This window comes from Peromyscus californicus, unplaced genomic scaffold (assembly GCF_007827085.1).
Source record: "Peromyscus californicus insignis strain IS unplaced genomic scaffold, ASM782708v3 Scaffold_10__1_contigs__length_136768540, whole genome shotgun sequence".
Lineage (NCBI taxonomy): Eukaryota > Metazoa > Chordata > Mammalia > Rodentia > Cricetidae > Peromyscus > Peromyscus californicus.
The window spans coordinates 24,758,368-24,776,355 of NW_026294391.1; the positions used below are offsets into that span (position 1 = coordinate 24,758,368).

Below are 17,988 nucleotides of genomic sequence, written 5' to 3' on the forward strand. Positions count from 1 at the left end.
AATATGATGCTCTCTATGGCATACATTTTTCTACTTACCACATACTTTTGTTCTTCATTATAGCTGAATAGAATTGCATTATATGTATGTGTGTATTCATATCACAATTTCATATATATATATATATATATATATATATATATTCCATATATTGAACTCAAATGTCTTAACCATCAAGCATTATATAATTCATAGTAAAGACAATTTAACTGTTCAGGATATGTCCACTTATGCTGCAGTAAGAACCACCCATCATATTCTAATAGAAAACAGTTGCTCCTCAGGCATAAGGCGTATTCATGCCCCAAAGTGAGCTGTAGTGATGATTATACAAAGCTAAGGGGGTTTTGTGTATTGTATTTCTGAATTATACTAATTCATTACATTTTTAGATTCATTTTATTATATATGTATTATTTTAAAAACGTATTTTTAGCACGGCAGGGTGTTTGGCCATCCTATCACCAGAGTAGGTCAGTTCGGGCTTTCTCTCGACCATTGCCAGTAGTCTATTGTGGAGGTATCTTTGTGGATTTCTGGGGACCTCTCTAACACTTTGCTTCTTCCTATTCCCATGGGGTATTCATTTATTATGGTCTCTTTTTCCTTGTTCTCCCTCTCTGTTCTTGATCCAGCTGGGATCTCCCGCTCCCCTAAGCTCTCTTTCCCTCGACCCTTGCCCTTCATTACCCACCCCCCATGTCCAGTTTGCTCATGTAGATCTCATCCATTTCTCTGTCATTGGGCAATCCCTGTGTCTTTCTTAGGGTCCTGTTTTCTAGGTAGCCTCCCTGGAGTTGTGAGTAGCAGTCTAGTCTTCCTTTGTTTTACATCTAGTATCCTCCTATGAGTGAGTACATACCATGTTTGTCTTTCTGAGTCTTGGTTACCTCACTCAGGATGATTTTTTCTAGATCCATCCATTTGCCTGCAAACCTCATGATGTCATTGTTTTTCTCTGCTGAGTAGTGTTCCATTGTGTATATGTACCACATTTTATTTATCCATTCTTCTAGAAGTCTCATCCAATGACTGATGGAAGCAGATGCAGAGATCCACGGCCAGGCCCCAGGTGGAGCTCCGGGAGTCCAATTGGTGAGAAAGAGGAGGGATTATATGAACGAGAATTGTTGAGACCAAGATTGGAAAAAGCACAGGGACAAATAGCCAAACTAGTGCAAACACATGAACTATGAACCAATAGCTGAGGAGCCTCCAACTGGATCAGGCCCTCTGGATAAGTGAGACAGTTGATTAGCTTGAACTGTTTGGGAGGCCCCCAGGCAGTGGGACCAAGACCTGTCCTTAGTGCGTGAGCTAGCTGTTTGGAAGGAACGTGGGGCCTATGCAGGGACACTTTGCTCAGCCTGGGGGGAGGGGACTGGACCTGCCTTGACTGAATCTACCAGGTTGAGCTGAATCCCCAGGGGAGTCCTTGCCCTGGAGGAGATGGGAATGGGGGATGGGCTGGGGGGAGGGCGGGGGGGGAGGAGAGAGGACGGGGAATCTGTGGCTGACATGTAAAATTAAATCAAATTATAAAATTTAAAAAAAGGGAAGGGATATCAGGAGATTTACTAACAAGTATGAAAATACAACTTACAGAAGGAAGGTCTACATTTCTACAGCACAGCAGGATTGACTATAGTTGACAACATTTTGGTATGTACTTTATATAAACTAAAAGAAAAGTATTGGTGGATGTATTAAGGCAACTCCACATAGTTAAAACGGAGGTTTAGCATGGGTGGTTCAGTGGTAGAATTCTCGCCTGCCATGGGACTCTTAATCACCCGGGTCATAGGTTTTAGCCCCACATTGGGTGCAAGATATTGGTGGAAGTATTAAGGCAATTCCACATAGTTAAAATGCAGGTTTATTTTGTGGGGTAACTTAGAAGTAAAGGGATAGGTTACAAGGTCTGGGAGAGGTGAAGTGCAGTCCAGCGGTGTTCTCTGGAGAACTCTGCTAGATCTACCATTCAACATCCAGGCTTACCAGGAACCAAGAGAGCCAGCACATCCAGATCTCGGGTCTTAAGCCCCCCTCCCCCCAGTCTTGGCCCTGCCTCATAGGCATGACAGTTACTGGAAGCCTCAATGGGGGTAGTACTTCCAGGTCAAAGCTGGAACAGCTACCCACTATAGAAAAGAGTTCAGAATGTCTTGATATAAAGAAATGACAAATGTTTAAAGAAAGAGAAATATTAATTACCATGATTTGATCATTGTATATTGTGCAATACACAAAATTGTTACAAATATAAAAAAACGTATTTTTATTGATTCTTTAGAAATTTCATATCATAGATCCCAATCCCACTCATTTCCCAGTCCTTCTATATCTGCCCTCCACCCTTGTAACCTCTTCCACAAAAGAAAATAAGAAATAAAAATTTAAATTTAAATAAAGAAAAGAAAAGAAAAAGCCATCTTGCTGATCCCTCTGGGAAATTACCTGTTTCTCTATCAATTTCTGCCTTTTCTCATACAAGTCACAGCTATAATATCTCCAGTTCTTCCATACATGTACCCCTCCACTTCTACATCTTTCCTGCCCCTCCATCACATATTCATTCATTGTAGTGGTATTAGAAGCTCTGCTGTGTCACATAGTATACCCTTTTGCCCCAACAGCTTTACTTGCAAATGTTCATTGCAATGAGTTGTTGATCTGGTTCAAGGCCTCTGGCTTCTCCTACCCTATCAATACTCGACCTTCAACAAGACTCTTCTCAAATATCCTGCTGTTGCCCAGAATCATGGAGATACTGTGGCTATGGTTCCACAGGATTGACCCCTTCACCTTCTCCAGCAGCTCACAGATAAGAGTACATGTTTGGGGTGGGCCAGCTCAAGTCCCTGGAACTGGGCCTGAGTGGTAGCTGAGTTGGTCAGTTCAGGTCCTGGCTGGGTCTCCCCTCCCCTTCAGCAAAGGGTGGGGCCAGCTCTCCCATACCCATTTCACTCTGGGCCAGATCTCCTGAGTGCAGAATACAGTGGTTGGTGAGGGGTGGGGCCAGCCAAGCATAGTGCTCGGACCTCAAATGGCTTCAGGTGGTAGCCCAGACTACAGATATCTGCATGGCCTTTGGTGGTAACATGGGCCTCAGACATCATCACAGACCCTGGCTGTGGTAGAATCAACCCAGACATGGCCTTCAGTGGCAGGTCAGGCCCAGAAATCAACATTGATTCAGGTGATAGCCTAGACCATGGACAATTCAAATGGCCGTCAGTGGCAACACATGCCGCTAACACAAATACAGACCCTGGCTGTGGTAGGGCTATGGACCCAGGTACATGTTGTGGGATATTTGTTGAGCAAGTTGGATATGCCATTCTAAGAAGAGGTAACTGATCCACGTGGCAGAATGTAGATTTAAAAATATGGGTTGATGAAGTTATAAGCACTAGTTGGGAAAAAGTTTAAGCTAAAGCCAAGCTTTCATAATTAATAATCTCCAGGTCATTATTTGTGGGCTGATGGTTCAAAAAAAAAAAAGCTTGCTACAGACATGACCCTCCACAGCAGCATGGGCCTAGATGTCACCATGGCCTCAGGTGGCAGCACAGGCCACTCAGATCAGTATGGCTCCTGGTGGCAGCATGGCTCTCTGACATCAACATGGCCTCAGATGGAAACATAAGCTCCTCATATTGGCCTGTTCTTTACTGCCAATGAAGTTTCCAGTTCCACCTCTCCCCACAGGGAATGAACCATTCCCATTCTCTTTCTCTCCCATTTCTCTGCCACATACTCTATCTTCCTCATCTCTCCATCACATTTTTGTTCATCATAGTGGCCCCTGCTGCCCCAGTCTGCCAGGGCAGGTGCTTAGATATCATCTTCCTGGCTGCCCCAGCCCTAGCTGCGGACCCAATTCATTTTATTTTTTAAAAAATATTTCTTTTACTTTTTGAGATTATAATATTATTATATCATTTTTCTCTTTGCTTTCCTCCTTCCGACCACACCCCCATACACCCCCTCCTTTGTTCTCTTTCACATGCTCTTCTTTTTACCTTAGTTGTTGTTACATGTTCAATCTGTATAATGTTACTTGTATGTATATTTTCAGGACTGACGATTTGATATTGGATAACTAATCGGTGAGCTTTTTCCTGGGGAAGACTATTTTAACAATGCTCAGCTTTCTTTAGTTGCCTATAATTCTTGTGTAAGGTTGAGGCTTCCTAAGCTTTCCCTTGTCAACTTGAGCATGTCTATTGTTGTCTTTGTTCAGCTCATGTTTAGGCAGTCATGTTGGTGAGACTTTATTGGTATAGCTTATGATATTCTTAGGAAACACAGTCTCACAGGAATTCCCTGATCCTCTGCCTCTTACCATCTTTCTGTTTGATCTTCCTCAGTATTTTTCAGCCTTTGTAGATGTATCCATAAGGATTGGGCTCCAAAATTCTACATTTTGATTGTTCTGGTTTCTTGTAATGGTCTTTGTGTGTTGCAAAAAGGTTTTTTTGTTTGTTTGTTTTTGTTTTTGTTTTTTTTTCTTATGAGTGAAGACTAAACTTATCTGTGGGTATAAGGGCAGACATTTAGAATGTGGTTAGGGATTATGTTGATTTAGTGAAGTGTGGTTATAGGTTGTCCTCTACTGTCTATGACTTCACTACCTGTAGCTAGAGTTTTCCTGCCTGGCCCACAGTCAGGACAAATCTCTGTCACCCACCAGTCCCACAGCCTCTCAGACCCATCCAAGTAAACACAGAGACTTATATTGCTTACAAACTGTATGGCCGTGGCAGGCTTCTTGCTAACTGTTCTTATATCTTAAATTAATCCCTTTCTATAAATCTATACCTTTCCACGTGGCTCATGGCTTACCAGCATCTTCACATGCTGCTTGTCATGGTGGCGGCTGGCAGTGTCTCCCTCTGCCTTCCTGTTCTCTCAATTCTCCTCTCTGTTAGTCCTGCCTATACTTCCTGCCCGGCTACTGGCCAATTAGTGTTTTATTTATTGACCAATAAGAGCAACACATTTGACATACAGCCCATCCCACAGCAACTAGCCCTTGGTATTTGGCTAAGTTTCAGGACTAGGCATGATTTCTCTTGTTGAGAAGATCTTGTAGGGCTGATTGGAGAACTATTGGTTCCTGCCAAAGCATTCATGCCACTACTGCACCGTTATGGTGATTTGCTATGCTGGTCATTGCTGAGGTTACATGCATCATAACTGGTTATAACCGTTGGTTACTTCCCTTAGATAGATAGTATTTTTATTTTTATTCCTTTTATTATTATAAATTTACAGATTTCACCATGACAATGAGGATATGAGGAAAAGTGGACCCTCATCCACTGTTGGGATTGCAAAATGGTGCAGCCACTATGGAAATCAGTGTAGAGAATTCTCAAAAGCTAAAATTAAATCACCTAGATATACAACTCCTTGGCATGTGCCCAAAGGACTTTACATCCTACTTTACAGATGTTTATTACTACCCTATTCATAACAGCTAGGAAATGGAAACACCCAAAATGTTCTTAAGCCAATGAATGGATAATGAAAATGTGGTGCATATACACTATGGAATAACATTCAGCTGTTAAAAAATGAATTGAGGAACTTTCAGGTAAATGAATAAAATTAGAAAAGATGATACTGAACAAGATAATACAGACTTAGAAAGACAAACATCACATGTTCTTTCTCATGGGAGACTCCTAGCTCCAAATCATCAGATATGAGTAGATATCCTGGAGTAACTGCAGAAACTAAGTAAGTAAAATGTGAGCATTGCCAAGGTGGTTGGGGGTGCTGAGAAAATAATAAAGAAGGTAAACAGCAGGGTAAAATGATCTGAAGGGAAAAATGGGGAGCTATGATTAGGGAGTAGGGAGGTAGAGAGGATGGTAAAATTACAGTAATGGTGTCTGGGAAAAAAGTCATTAGGAAATAAACTAGTAACTATCTACCTAAAAATAACCTATAATACACGTAAATATATATATAATTTAAATGAAATGTTTCCATCTGGGCTGACAACACTCTCTGTAAGAACCAAAAGATCTTCTAATAAAATCCTAAGACCAGGCAGAAAAGCCTTCTTCTGAGTTAGTCAGAGTTATCCAAGAGACTCTCAAAACATTACAGGCTATTAATATTGCCCTTCTTTGTCCTTCCACAGGTGGAAGGTAAGAAGTCTCTGTTGCTGAAGACAATATGCACTGCAGGAACTGGTCCTAGATGTCCCAGAGCTGGAGCTGTCCTAAATGAACCCTCCCTAATGAACCTCCTTTCATGGTACCAGATTTATTTTATTTTTATTCATGTGCATGTGTGTGGGTCTTTGTGTGTGTATATGTGCGAGTGTGTGTGTGTTTGTGTGTGTATGTGTGTGTGTGTGTGTGTGTGTGTGTGTGTGTGTGTACGTGTGTACATGTATACATGTATGTGTGTAAGTTCTGGCAGAGAATGATAGATTCCCTGGAGCTAGTACAAGAGAAAAGAGCTCTATAGAAGAGCACAGGGCTTAAATTGAGGAAAGGAGGAATATTTCCCTGAAATCATATATGTACAAGTAACATTTTACAGTTTGATCAGGATATATATCTCAACAATTAAGGGAATAGAGGCCATGAATTTGAGAGAGCAAGGAGAGGTACATGAGAAGAGTTGGAATGTGGGAAAGGAAAAGGAGGATTCTATTTTAATTTAAAAAATAAAATCCCTGTAGGAAAACATTTTGTTTACTTATATAAATGCATATATAATATATGTAAGTATATGTCTATGTACATATAATAGTTTAAATGAAGTTACACCACTTGGGGTTGATAATGCTTTCCCCAAGAGCCATAGAGTATCTAACAAAATCCTCAGTATCAGACATGGGAAAGCCAGGAGATTATATTAGATACCAAGAACAATATTGGTAATTGCCATTGCTCTTGATTTTCTTCTAGAACTTGAAGGGTAAAACAGTTTTGCTGATGACACCACACACTTCAGGCACAGGACTTGGAGGAATGGAGCAGAACTAACCTGGAAACTTCTTCCCTGAACACGAGCTTTCCCAGTATCTGAAGGTACTATACAGTGTACATTATATCCAATGGCAGTGCATTTCAACATCTGTACAGGATGTAGGAGTTTGAATTAAGGTTATGTGAAGCTACAATGAATTTGTGACATGTGCATGGGAATATCAGATGTTGATATTGCTCAATAAGGGAATTTGGAATATCAACAGACATGGGTAGAAACATAGGCATTCTTCAATTTCTCAAGAATAGTCAGGGTAAATGATGTTCATTTACTGCAGATGTTTTTCTGGTTTATATAACCATGAACATGCTGGCCTGAGAATCAAGTTTCCTCGCTGAACTGTACACTCTTAACTCTATTATCAAAGGAGCTGTAACAATAAAGATATGCCATGGAATGCAATTTTCACTCGTGCTTGATCGTCATGGGTTCTCTGGTTTCCCATTTCAGTTCTTCTGGTACTAATCAGGAATACCTGGGAAATTCCAGAATGCTGCTATGAAGAGTAGGAGACTCCCTTACTTTGCAACGTACATTTTTCCTTGATAAGGTAAAATTTAAGTAAGTCTTATAATGCAATATCTATTTATTTTCTAAAGGTATTTACTCTATGCCCTGGCCCTCTTTTTATTATTGATTTATGTGTATGAGTATTTTGCCTGCAAGTGAGTATGTGCACCATGTTTGTTTTTATATTATTTAATTTTTGTTACATTCTTCCAGGAATCTTATAGTCAGATTCAAATTTTAAAAAATGTATTAATTCCCATGTGATCAAATTACTTCTTTGTTTTCTAATCTTATATTCTCCTGTTAACACCATCCACATCTCCTCTTGCTCTTTCAAGCTTTATTTCCATGCTTGAGTTTTTAATCCCCTCTTTAGTTACTGTTTTTCTCTTCTATATTTCTGATCAAATCCTACTTAGAATTCCTTTTACTATCCACTTCATCAGCACCAAGGAGGCTGAGAGCTAGCAAACAAAAACCAAATAGTAGTGCAGGCTGGGGGCATGTCATAGTTTCTAGATCACCAACAATTATAGGCCCAGCCTGTCAGCTGTAAATCCTCATCTAGGTCCCTCCGTAGCTATTCATTTCTTTTGTAAAATGACTATACCTCCATTCTTCTCAAATCATCAAATCTTACTAGTTGTTTCCTCACTTTCAGTGTATGTTTACTCATTCTTTAGTTTAGCTCTGGTAAAGTTGGAGCTTTCAGATGAAACATCTTTAACTTTCAACCATACATCCTATAAATTTACCCTCCATTCTACTGTAGTAGAAGAAACACTTCAATAATTGACAAACAATCTTCTTACTTCTACTCAAATATCTTGAGCTAATTGTCATATTTATTCTCTTTTGTGTCTTCATTTTATTAATTTTCATTATCTCTTCTCTCTTATAATTTAGACATTTGAAGTCCTTTCCTTTCTTGAAGTATCTGTTTTTACCAATTAATATTTGACAAAGATGCAAAAAACATATTCTAGAGAAAAGAAAGTATCTTCACCTAATGATTCTGGTAAAAGTGGGTGTCCATATGCAGAGGACAGAAATTAGGTCCATATCTATCACTTTGAACAATGCTAACTCCAAAGAGGATCTAAGACCTAAACTTAAACCTGAAACACTTGAACTGCTAGAAGAAACATAGGCAGTACATGATGTAAGTGTAGGAAAGGATGTCCAGAATAGAACTCCATTTTCTTAGGAATTAAGGTCAACAACTGACAACTGGGACTTCATAAAACTAAAACCTTCTGCATAGCAAGAGAATCAATCAACCAGGTGACAAGGAAGCCCACAGAATGGAAGCCAGCTATATGTCTGACAGACATTTAATATCCAAAATAAACAAAGAACCCAAAGAAACAGAGTCTAAAACAAAACTAAACAAAAACTAAACCAAAACCAACCAAACAAAGAAAAACCCCAAATGACCCATTAAAAATGGGTCTGGAACATGAACAGAGAATTTTCAAAAGAAGGAAAAGAATGGCTAAGAAATATCTCCAAAACGTTTATCATCACTAGCAATAGGAAAACACAAATCAAAATAAGTTTGAGATTTCATCTAAACCCAGTTAGAGTGGCAAAGACCAATGGAACAACCAACAACAAATGTTAGATGGAATGCAGAGAGAAAGGAATTTTTATTCACTGTTGGTAGGACTGCAAACTGGTTCATCCATTATGGAAATCAGTGTGAAGATTCTGAAGAAGCCAAAAGTAAATCTACCTTATGACCCAGCGTATACCACTTCTTGGCATATACCCAAAGGACTTGACATTATGCTCTACAAGTATTTGTTTAGTCATGTTCATTGTTGTTTCACATTGAAAGAATCTAAATGGATAATGAAAATGGGGTACATATACTCTATAGAATACCATTTAGTTGTAATGAATAATGAAATCATGACTTTGTAGGTAAATGGATGGCATTAGAAAAGATCATATTTGACCCAGACTCAGAAAGACAAACATTTCATGCTGTCTTATCGGAGGCTCCTATTTTCAAATCTTCAACGTTGAATCCATAGCCTGTACTAACTACAGAAATCAGGAAAGGAAAACAAGACCATGGCCAGGGAATGGGGGTTGGGAAGCAATAGAGAGGGGAGTACAGGGTTCAAGTAATCTAGTCAGAGAAATGAGGGATGGAGGGCTTTCTTAGAGAGGGGGAGTGAGGTAAATGCAGGAGATTGTGGGAAGAATATAAAGGGGAAGAGCAGGATAAAAGTGATCTGAGGGGAAATGGAAAAATGGGGGATCCTTAGGGACGGCAAAGGTAGTAAATACTAAATGTAGGTATGTAGGTAGTAGGTAAAATAACAATATGGACGACTGAAAAGCCACAAGGAAACAAATACACATATATTAGTTTTAATGAACTTTTCTCATCGGGGCTAATGGTATCCCTCTAAGAGTCAAAAACATCTGACAAAAACCCCAATACCATACATGATAACTCTCATTCTGCACTGTTGGCTAGGAGCTACCTAAGAGATTTCTAAAATGTACAGGCCTATTCTTGTCACCCTTGGTTACTCCCCAGAGGTAGAAGGTATAGTCTCTACTGCTTAAGACACCATGTGCTCCAGAAACAGGGCTCAGAGACACTGAGCTGAAACTGACTTAAATTCCCACTCCCTGAGGATTAGCTGTCATGATATCAGAAAGCACCATGCAAGCTTCCAAAGGAGGGAGGACTACTTGAAGGGGTAGAGCAGTGGCACTCTTGGCTGACCTTGGCTATCACAGCAGCCACGGCGGTGGAAGAGAGCTCTGGATGCTGCGGTGGCGGAAGAATCACGAGCCATGGTTACCCTTTTAGAGCTTTATTAGGAGGAAGGAGAGAAAGAGAGAGACAGAGACAGAGACAGGGAGACCACGCGGAGGGGAGATACAGAGAGAATACGGAGAGAGAGAACACAGAGGAGAGCACTGGGAGGGCACATTCGCTTTTTAGGCTGGGATGCCATTGCAGGCTGATGACGTAATACGGACAGAATCTTTACACTACTTCCAAACCAGTAGTCCTACCAAGCTATGATGCCTGTGAACCACATCAATAAGTAGCATGGCATGATGACCTTAGGTTGCAGTAGTAGCATGTATAGCAGTAACCAATAGCTCTCTAATTGGACTTAAGATCCCCTCAATAAGAGGGATACCATACCTGGTACTAGAAACCTAGCTAACTACTCAGGGCCCAGTGAATTCATGGTTATTTGTGGAGAATGTACAACTACTAATGTACTAAACCAGCATAATCCCTAACAACAATCTATAAACAAAACAATCTTACAAAACATATGTAGTATCTGTTTTTGATTTTAGGCAATTATCTAGTCAAGATCCTATCTCTAATCTCTCATTCTGGGTGCTAAAAAGTAAATGTAGTCCACATTTCATTTCCTTGCATTTCTCTCAGTATTCCGGTAAGTCTCATCCCTTGAGCTGTGTTTTTTGGAGATAGGTTCCATGCCACTTGCTGTGGATATCACTCTGTATAAATAAACACTGATTGGCCGGTAGCCAGACAGGAGGTATAGGCAGGACTAACAGAGAGGAGAATTGAGGGAACAGGAAGGCAGAGCAGGAGACTGCCTCTGGAGCCACCACCAGAACAAGCAAGATGTAAGGTACCAGTAAGCCACGAGCCATGTGGTAAAGTATAGATTAATAGAAATGGGCCTAAATATAAGAGTAAGAGCTAGACAATGATAGGCTTGAGCTAATGGCCAAGCAGTTTAAATAATGTAAGCGTCTGTGTGTTTATTTTATAAGTGGGCTGTAGTACTTGGCGGGACCCAGAGAGAAAAGCTCTCCAGCTACACCACTAACTGATCTACTGAACTTATTTCAGCCCCTTTCTTTTACTTGACTGTTGGGTGTGGGTGATAATTTACTTAGTTGACCACTCCTTTCTTGATTTTCTTGTCTTAAATTTTCCCTTTAAGTCCATCCCCTATTTTGTCCTTACTCTTTCAAGCTTTATTTTCACACTTGCTTGAGGTCTCAGTTCCCTCCTTTGTCACTGGCTTTCTCTAAAGATAATGGAGCTTTCCCAAGTTCCTGCCTTGAGAAAATTCCTCCCAGAGTCCTGGGAAAAATGTTACCTACAGCATGTGGTATCTGAGGGAAAGGAATCTACATACACTACACTCTCTTGTCCGTTAACTTTATTCCTCTATGACAAAATTCTATCTATACAGCTTTAGCTCTGTCCTCACATTCAGCTCCTCTCTGTGCCCAGTTTTCCTGTCCCTCATACTTTTAGTTAGCTCCTATGCTTTTGACCTGATCTTCATCCTCTGTTTTCTTCATCCTCCATCTATCCCTCCTGGCTCCTTACCCCTGGCCCTGATAAACCTCTACAAGAGATCTGCTTTACCCTCTACAGAATCTCTGTCTTCCTCTCCTCTCTCTGGCCAAGTGGTTCTGTGTCTGCCTCTGGAATTTCACTGCAGTCCTTACTGCACCTGGTTAAGCAAAAAGCCTTTTTGTCCTTGGTCAATCTCTCTGCCAGGCCCCTAGGCCAGGAAGGAAGGGGGATGGACTGAGCTTCATTTGCACAAGAAACAAAGCTATGCCTCTGCTTGTTTCCTAGGCTCTGTAGGGGGTGTTGGTACCTAGTGGAATAGTGTCTGAGAAGCTTAGCTGTTTGCCAAAATGGTCTGGAAGTATTTGGGCACGCAAGAATTTCATAGCAGAAGACAGCTGAAATATTAAGGCTATATAACACCAAATATTCTATGATAAATGGCTTCCCATTTGACAGACCCTTGGCCGGTCAAAGTATAGCTTTAATACACAGCTGAATCTCTATAATATATTCTTGCAGCCCGCAAGGTATCTCCACCATATTTCTGATCAAGCCCTACTTAGAATTATTTTTACTATCCACCTTATCAAGCACTCAGGAGGCTGAGAGATAGCAAACAAAAACTAAACAGCAGTGTAAGTTGGGAGTATGTCACTTCTTTCTTGAATTCTGTGATAGCTCCCACTACCTGCCCATATGCCTTTGCTTTTCTTTTGTTCCGCTGGGCTCCTCTCAGTCTCTTCTATAGTCTTTTATTTCTATATTCATCTCTACATTCAGGTACTTCCCATATTTGCCCTAGGTCTTATTTTATTTTCATTCTAAATATATACACAAATGAGTGTGTACATTCTTTTAAAACTATACTTTTTCCTCTAAGGGGTGGTCTAGCAGCATACATCGGGAAATAAACAGGAATCCTTTGGTACAAGTTATGTGCTCTTTGGTGTGGTATTTTGCAATCAGCTGTGCATATGGATATGAACTGGCAGTTGTAGGAACTGGAAAATATACCTGAGAACATCATGTTGTGAGCTTCTAAAGTCTTGCAGAATTATTGCTGTTTGTAGTTTCACTTGAAACTTCATTTTCTTGGAGTAACTTACGTGAATACTGGGAGCTTCTTTTTTTTTATGTGGTATTGGGGATTGAACCATGGGCCTTATGCATGCTAAGCACACATTCTACCACTCGGTTATATTCCAGCCCACCCTCCCCCACTGGGAGCTTCTTTCTGCATGTGTGAGTTTCTCCCATTTCTCATTTCATCTTTATAATCTTCCCTACAAAATAAGCTTGATATCATTTAACTAAATTTATTACTATCTTTCCATCACTCAGATTATTGCCCCATTATGATATTAATACTAAGTAATGTCAAAAGTAACATTGATACAAAGACATCAGTCCTAATGACCAACACTATGGGGGAAAGATAGTGTAACAAGCTATGTTGATGCCAAAATTCCAGGGAGATCTTCCTTGGCCCTCAGAAAAAATACCTGTGTAGTAAGTAACAAAGGAAGAATTATCCCTGGTGATGTTTACCCATTCATTAACTCTGAGTTTCTTGTCTCTATAAACAGAAAATGCCTTACAATTTTGAATGTGGTTAAATTATAGCTGCTTGATTTTTCCTCCATTGTTTCTAGTCAGGCTTCGAATTTTTCATCAGAACTTGAAGCAGTGAGCCACGTGCCTTCACATATCTGCCTAGTAAGGATAGAACCATCAGGACACAGCAGCCCTGAGAGGGCTGGGGCTAGAGTTTATTAGTAGAAGTGTTTGCCTGACATGTGCAGGGGTCTAGCTTCAACTTTCAGTTTCCACAGAAAGAAAGAAAGAAAGAAAGAAAAAAGAAAAGAAAGAAAGAAAGGAAGAAAGGAAGAAGAAAGAAGAAGAAAGAAAGAAAGAAAGAAAGAAAGAGAAAGAAATGAAAGAAAGAAAGAAAGAAAGAAAGGAAGGAAGGACGGAAAAGGAAAGAAAGAGAGAAAAGCAGACTGAGGAAGAAGGAAGTATCTTCTCAAACAAGCATTTTGTAGTCTTCCAAGAGGCAATTGCTAGGTCAAATTATGTTCCACATGTGAGAAGGAAAGAAATGAGATGAGGCATGCATATTCTCACTAACTTGGGGAACCATATTTGAAAAAGAATAAAAACAAACTGATGAGTCTCATATCTACCTTCAGTGGTGCTCATGTGTAGAGAATGTGTTGTTTATTAATGTCCTCAAGATGTGCTTGTGCATGTGGAGCACTATGATTTGGACACTTACAAAATGTGCCAATGTCATACAGAAATTTGAGACTGAGAAATAATTTCCACTCAAAGTGGAAATTCAAAACAATTTAATTGAGATAGGAAGCTCCTAGTGGTAAAATTTAAGAAAGAACAATTAGAGGAAACATTCAGAAGGGCCCTACATGAATTCCATGAAAAACATGATTAAGAATATCTCGAAAAACCAAAAAAAAAAAAAGAATATCAAGGAAGTGCAGGCTATATTCATTATTATGTCCAGGATAATCCATGATTGCTAGGCATAATGGTTTGAAGTTATATCAAGACAGTGAAACTGAAGTGTCAAATACCTGATATTTGCAGACCAAATTATATGTAGATTAAAATGACCTTTGTAGTATACAGCCAAATAAAGATAAAGAAGGAAATGTTGGTATAAAAAGCCCAGATGTTCCAAAATCTTGGGGGAAAATAACTACTGCTTTTTTTTTCCTTTCTGGAACCATTTAAATTCAAACTTGAAATGATAGGATCTAGGTAAGGGTAGGATGGGCAACAATTTCCCCCTCCCACTCACCCTTTTAATGAAAAATGATTCACAATGAGGAAACTCTGAAAGAGGAGTTTAACTATAAAAGATTTTATATTATAATACTCAGGAGCGATAAATTCTCTAGTTTCTGCATGCAAATTAAAAATGTTCCCAAGGAAGAAAGGATGAATAAGCAGCAAGAAAGATCGGCTCAAATAAGAAAAGTTCTAGAACATTAGATTCCACAAGAGGAAGGATCAAGTCCTTTTAGAAGGACAAACTGAAGCCAGAGACTCCTGTCTCCATAAGAACAGCAATAATAGCACAGGATGCCTGTGACTAAAATCGCAGAACTCTCAGATGCCAATCAAGTGTGTTAGGTAAGAATCTCTCACCCAAGATCAAGCAAGTAGCCTCCAAATCAATTAAATTGTTGGGGAGCAGAAGATCTGGACCATGAGGACTATTGATTTGTTAATGAATTACTTGTTTCTAGCCCCTTCAGGACTCTAGAGAGAACCCCAGCATGTAATACATTTGTTTCTATTGTGCAAGTCTATATCTCTGCCCTATTCATGAGATATGCAGACGAAAGTTCTGATTATTACCTATCTGTACTATATTAATATATATATATATTACATATATATATAGTTAGAAGGGCTGAAGAATGTACAAAACGTTTGGTAATTGCAACAAAATATTCTATAGTCACAACTTGCAAAGTTTTATATTTATGTTATGCAGAGAATAAAACTTCTGGGATAGAGTCCAAAAACGTTGATGAATTAGTTGCAAAGGGTTTGGAGATATGCAAATGTAATGTGATTACTGAATTGGAAATGAAATGCGTCATAATCCAAATGTAGTAGTGTTTCTTGAGTTGTCCTGGTAGAATTCAGACAATTGATAAAAATTACTCTACTCGAATTTTTGAGGTTAACTTTTATGCATCCCAAATTTTCTCAGTATCAATTTTTGTTGTATTTTCAAACATTCATAATTTTTATAAAGATAGATTGGTGCAACACTGAGATAAATCATTTATGTTTTTATATCAGTTTTTCTGCTGTTGTACTGTTTTATGCCCAAAACCTGTCAGTGACATTTTAAAAATGTCCATTGCTTGTAAATGTGGAGTAATTGATTGAGGTGGCCCTGCTGTTCTAAACTGGGTTCACTCACATGAGTGCATATTTCTCATTATTGGTTGCTCTTGGCTGTGAAAATTGGACAACTCAAAATTGCTCTATGTGTCTTTCATCCTCCTGAGATATTTTTATGGTAAGAGTGATATTCTAGTTTATTTTATGTTGATGTTATAAAACAACCTGACCAAAAACAACTTTGGGGAGGAAAGGATATATTTGGCATATACTCCCAGGTCTGTTATTGAGGGAAGTCGAAGCAGTAACTCAAGTCAGAAACTTGAAGGCAGGCTTTCTTGCTATTCAGTACAGCATAACTTTCAACTCACTTCACAACCAAAGTAGCAGGGATCGCAAAGAAATCTGATTACTAGATGGCTTGCAACATGGCTTATACTTAAGTAACTTTATTATGTAGTTCAGGAACACCTGCTTAGGGAGGGTACTACTCACAGCTGGTTGGGTCCTCATACATCAGTTAATCTCAACACAATCCCCCATTGTCATGGCCACAGGCCAGTCTGATCTAGGCAGTTCCTCAGTTCCTTGAGGCTTTACACTCAGTTGATTCTAGGGTGTATCAAGTTGACAGTTAAAGCTAACCAGGAAAATAAGAGGTACAAAGGGGAGAACAGACACACAAAGGGTCTCTTGAGTACCACAAATGGCCACACCATTACCATCATCACATTCTACTAGCCAAAGCAAATAAAAGAAAGGAGTATATATACTCATGTCTTTGGTAATTGAAACTGCAAAGAGACATAGTAAAGGGCATAGATTCAGGGGGTTCCAACTGAGAAACTAAGACTAGTGAGAAATCCAACCTACTATAATTATACAAATACAAGCCCTTTAAAAGGTGTTAATTCAACATCGAATTGCCTATGAAAAATTGATCATGGCACTATGGCTCATAACAGGAAAATCTAAAGAGCTTTGGGGGAAAACTTTAAAGCTTTATAATTATCTGTATTGTCTCATTCCTTGATATTGCTGGCACGCTTATAGGAATCTAGATCAACTGCTAGATAGTTTGTATCTCTGTGTTCTTTGGCATTTCTTTGGGAAAATTTTGGGGTTTACTATTATTTATTCATTATTTATGTTTTATTGAATATATGGTGTGTGTGTGTGTGTTTGTGTGTGTGTGTGTGTGTGTGTGTGTGTGTGTGTGTGTGTGTGTGTGTAAATGAGTATGAGTAGGGCAGAAGAGGAAGTTTGAAATAGTCCTCCATTGCTCTGTGCCTTGAGACAGGGTCTCTCATTGAAACTGGAGCTAAGCTGTTGGCCACAAGCCTAATAGTCCTCCCATCCTAGTCCCTTCCTCTCCCAAGTGCTAGGTTTTCAGGCCCATGGCTATCAAAATCACCTCAGGTGCCTGCCCTGAGTGGATTTCTCCCAGAGTCCTAGGGAAGATGCTATGCACAGCAGGGGTTACTAATCTGAAGGATATCAAATGAATCTACTTACACTTAGTCCACTCACCTTATTCTTCTGAGATGAAATTCTATCTATACAGCTTCAATTCTGTTCTCATACTTAGCTCCTCTCTGTCCCTTCTCCTCCTGGCCTCTCATAGTTCTAAGTTCTTTCCATCCTGTTCTCATCTTCATTCCTCTCTCCATCCTTATTCCTTCCTCTCCTTCCCCTGTCACCCAAGTCCATACACCTAACATCAGCTACACGCTGGCCCTGTCGCTTTCTAGTCTGGCAGCATAAGTCTGCTTCGAGCTAGGAAACCTGCCTCATTGCTTGATGCACCTGGTATGTAAAAACCCCTTTGTTCTTAGTAAGTTGCTCAAGGGTGCCACTTGGGCTGTGAGAGAAAAGGGGGGTCTGAGCTTAATTTGCACAAGAAGCAAAGCTGTGCACCTAATGTCCACCTGACCTAGGTAGTGTCTCTGTATGGATCTGGAGAGCTTATTCTGTCTGCCATCTGTTCTTGGATCCTTTTTCCAGAGCTGGCCCTGGCTTTGTGTGCTTGCTAAAGAAGATAATTGCAGAAGGCAGACAACTGAATTCTAATGCTAAAACGAAGCAGCAGAAAGCCTGGAAGCAGGAAGCCTTGCCTGCATGACTGTATCCAAATACCTTAGTTGTATATGCCCAAGGAATGATCAGTCCACACTGTTTAGAAGTTCTTACGAAAAGAACCAATTGGGAAGCTGCCATAGCACACAATAAAATCATTGCAAGAACCAGCTAATATA

General features: G+C 39.7%; 1 pseudogene; it reads left to right on the plus strand.

The window, feature by feature from the left end:
- Nucleotides 1-3,153: 3,153 nt before the first annotated feature.
- The window catches only part of LOC128114011 (40S ribosomal protein S3a-like), a 31,956-nt pseudogene continuing 17,121 nt past the window's right edge, over nt 3,154-17,988 (plus strand).